General features: G+C 37.7%; 1 long non-coding RNA gene across 1 annotated transcript; it reads right to left on the reverse strand.

Annotated features, from left to right (window-relative positions):
* Positions 1-681: 681 nt before the first annotated feature.
* LOC140011187 (uncharacterized) lies at positions 682-3,512 on the reverse strand. The gene is made up of 2 exons (XR_011818451.1): positions 2,784-3,512; positions 682-1,942 (listed from the first exon to the last, which is right to left on the reverse strand). It is a non-coding gene; the product is annotated as an uncharacterized lncRNA (long non-coding RNA).
* Between the last annotated feature and the right edge of the window lie 913 nt (positions 3,513-4,425).

The raw sequence follows: 4,425 nt of genomic DNA on the forward strand, positions 1-4,425 counted from the left end.
GTAATAAAAAAATAATAGTGTGTAAGTTGAAGTGTGCAAATGAGTGTGCAATGTGAGGTATGTAAAGTGATAGTGTGAAATGTATGTGTGTAGCATAAAATGCATGTGTGCAAGTGATAGTATGTAAAGTGCGAGTGGTAGAGTGAAAATGTACAAAAATAAGAGTTGCGTGAAATGATAGGGGGTAAATGAAATGCATGAATTCTAGAGGAATGCAAGCAAGATGGGTACGGGGAGACCCTAAGTCGTGACTTTTAATTTGCCTTTTGGTTAGAAAGAAAAACTAGCGTGCTAAGGCTATGTGTAGCCATACTCGCTCGTTTCCCTTACCAGAAGGGTGACTCCCTAACCTAATCAAGCAAATGACCTTAAAAACTAGAATGAAATGCGACCCTAAATGTGCAAGGGAAAGGGAGTGAAGGGTCTTGCAAGAATGTAACAATACTAACAAATGCATGAAAAATGTAGTGAGGGCATGCGAATATGTACTAGCGAGGGACGACCCTATTGGGTCTAGCATTGGACTAGCCCTTTACTAACGCTCATTTACAAGCATTGGACTTGTAAAAACTCGAGGGGAAGGCCATGACTAGCATTGGACTAGCCACGGTGACGTGCATCTATATCCACCATATATAATCAATAGGCATGGTTAAAGCAAGTAAGCATGTGAGCACGTAATTCACATAACACGTAAGCATGCATATCTAGATGTCAAATCCCTACAAAAGCGGTAACACATAGCACATAGGCATGCAAAACACACATAAGGCAAATAAAACAAATAAAAACCCTAACTATTACATTCGGGGGGAAGCCTACTACAATCTAAAGGGGGAAATAAAATTAAAATACCTAACTATTACAAATTTGGCATTCAAGTGCCTTCCCCAAATAATTACAAATGGAATTAAAATAAATAAACAAAAGTGAAACAACTAAAGCGAATAAATAAAATAAAACATTCAAAGTGCATGCAATAAAACACGTACATTCACGTAGGGCAAGTAGGATCAAATAAAGGTAAAATAAGGGATAGAGTGTACCTCCCTTGCAAATTGAGGCCCTAATGAAGTGAAATCATTTATTTACCCTCCAAAATAATAAAAGGGTCAAGGTACCACTTTAATTAATGAATAATCACATGAAATGGAAATGAACACGAAATTGAATCAATCCAAAGCATTTAAAGGAAGGTGAATAACTCATGTAAGAATTAAAACAAGTAGTGACTTGGTTGCAAAAAATTAAAGGAAATTTGAAATTTGAGGGGTCAATTTGATTGATTTTTTCAATTATTTGGGCCATAGTGAAACAAGAAGAGACTTGGGGGGTTAAAGTGCGATTGTTTTGGACATTTTTCATGCAAAAGCATGCAACCCACGAAGGAAACTTGTTTCTGCCATAATTCTGCTGTGTTTCAATACTCACCACGCGCATAACCAACAAACCTCAACATTCACAAGACACTACCCCCAAACATCGACCCACTTGGATTCCCCACTCTTATTACAAGACTAAGGGAGAAAAACCGGACTGAAACTGACCGTGATGCAAGAAATAAAAGCAAAAAGAAGAAGCAAAAATGCAGCAACGGCCAAACAAAAGTGCAGCAAACATTTCCTTATTCTCTGTGATTTTACAACTTCATTAGCTAATCAGGGAGCTCACATTAGATTCCAAAACCATCATAAAACATTAGCTTAGACATGCAAACCAAGGGGAGATGAGAAAACTGGCAAGTTTGGAATCATTCCTATGTTCCTTGCTGCAATTTTCATTCAACAGCTTTTGCAACTCCATGAAACTTTCGGCCAGCGAGATTCATGCAAGACTTGATCTATTTCCAATCCAACGTGGCTACAACTTAATAACAATGAGATTCTTGGAAGACTTTTCATGCAAAGCATGCAACTTACGAAGAAAAATGAGCTTCTGCAATCTGGAAAAAAATGAAACCTGCTGCAATTACTTCAAAAAATTTTTCCCGCGTCTATTCTTATGCAATTTAGACGCATTCATGCAAGCAAACCAAGAAAATGACAGGAATGAATTGTTATCTAGACAAAAATACCAGAGCTTGGAACCGAAAAGAAAGAAAAACAAGAGGACAAGGCTGTGAGTTTCTGGTTCGACAAGCTAAAATGCGTTTTTCAGTAAGTACTTGGACATAATTCAAATGTCTTCTAAACCGAAACACACAAACTCAGCACTAAACTTTCCATTTCTTCCCTTCAACACAGGATTAAAGATGCAACTTAAGTGCGAAAACTCAAAGAGCAGTCACGAAGAAGAAAACAACACAGAAAAGGTGACGGCTTTTTGTCTTGCTGCTAATTTTGCAGATTCAAGCTTGTGTAGATTAAATGCCAAAACATTGCACAAAACTCACACACATTTTCAAACATCCATCTATCATTGATCAAGCATGGTTGCCTTCCCCCAAAATACCCCAAGTCCCAACCGAGATGATCCAGGCCCAAGAAAACAAGAATAAGCCAAAATTGCAGCAAAGAAACTCAAACAAAACACATGCTCGTACCACTTCACTCAACCGAAACATATTTACGCAAATAAAGCCTATCGATTTCACCTTCCCAATTCCAATTTTACAACTTCTAATCCATTGTTAACACAGTACATATATAATTACCTACATCGATTAAGTTCAAATAATGCCACTTAAACATGAAGAGTGCAGCAAAGGGAACGAAAGAGGATTGCAAATGAATAAACCAACAAGTGACAGGGGGAAGAACCATAAGATTAGTTCAGAAGAGTACCTGACGAAGCTTTTGGATCAAAATCCGGACAGGAAACTCCATGAAAGAGCTGCTGAAGTTGTTCTGTTGCGGCTCCGAACCCGCACCAGCGAAGTCAAGCAGCGATCTTTGGGGGCAGATCCGAAGACTTTATCAATGTCTTCTGCGAACGATTTCTGAACAAAATCTTCTCCCCTTACTTCCTAGTTGGTGCAGAATTCGAAATTTTCTTGAAATCATCAAAGACTGAAGAGATATGAGAGCTGAAACATGGCTGATAATCAGCCTTTGTTGAAAAAATTGCAGCTTTTCATTCTTTCCTTTTCTCTCTTTCGAATCTCTCTTCAGCTCTCTCTTTTGATCTCTCTTCCGTCCCTTTGCTCAGGTTTCTTGCTTCAGGCTGTAGCCTCCTCAGTTTTTCTCTCGGTGAAGATTTGCGGCTGATGACGGCGCGATGAAGACGATGACAGCTTCCTCTCTCGGCCTTATCTTTGTCTCGGGCTTCAAACACTCTCTCACTCTCAGTTCTCCTTCGCTCTCCTCAGTTTCTCTTTATCTCTCCAACTCAGCCGTTCTCTCAGCCCTCAAGCTCTTGCTCACTCTCGGCTCTTGCCCTTCATCAGCCATCATATCTTTTTTTTTCTTTGGCCGTCACATTCTCAGCTTTTATATGGGAAGCCCCTTCCCGAAACCTAACATCTAAGGCTCAGAAAAAACTCAATTCTTTTGCCCTTTTTTTACATCCTTGGATCTTCATAATTTCTGGGGTCTTTTGATAACCTTAGATCAAACCAAGTAGTTTGTTGTTTGAATGATCGAACGGAGGAGAAAAAGAGTAAGAGAAAATGGAGCTGAAATTGTTTTTGCATCCTCTGTATTTTTCCGTTTCATGTTTTCTGCTTGAAATGCAATATGAAGTAAAGGCTCGAATCATGTGTGGCTCACGCAAGTGTGAGCTCGCTCCCCTTTTTTCATTTTTTTTCAATTAATAAACAGTAAAAAGAAATAAAACATATTTTTCATGGATAATTTTTCTTTTGACGAATTTTGTGTTAAAAGTCTTACAATAAAAATAAACAGTTAAAAGGGCGAAACTAGTGCAAAAATAAAAACTAAAATAAAACAATAGATAATAATAATAATCTAAAATGCTATACAAATGCTAAAAGTCTAAAACTAAAATCATGAAATTAACAAATAAGCATAGATAAGAATGATTACTAAAACAAAGAATAAAAATGGAATGAAAATTATTCAAAAATTTGGTGTCTACATTTTGCCCCTCTTTGTCTGAGTTTTGAAAAAACTTGAGACAAAGAAGTAGACACCAAATACTCACCTGTTATTCGGCTGCGAACAACTCGAATGATTGACGCTTTCTGAAATGGGGACTGACCCCTTTAACAAAATTTTAAAAAGAATGGGACTGACCCAGATGAGAATTTTAAAACGAGACTGACCTGAACAAGAAATTTAAAAGGGGACTGATCCCAACAAGAAAATTAAAATCATGGGACTGACCCGAATAAAATTTAAAATCATGGGACTGACCCGAATAAAGTTTAAAATCATGGGACTGACCCGAACAAATTTAAAATCATGGGACTGACCCGAATAGAATTTAAATCATGGGACTGACTTGAACAAACTTAAAATCATGGGA

This window comes from Coffea arabica, chromosome 7e (assembly GCF_036785885.1).
Source record: "Coffea arabica cultivar ET-39 chromosome 7e, Coffea Arabica ET-39 HiFi, whole genome shotgun sequence".
Lineage (NCBI taxonomy): Eukaryota > Viridiplantae > Streptophyta > Magnoliopsida > Gentianales > Rubiaceae > Coffea > Coffea arabica.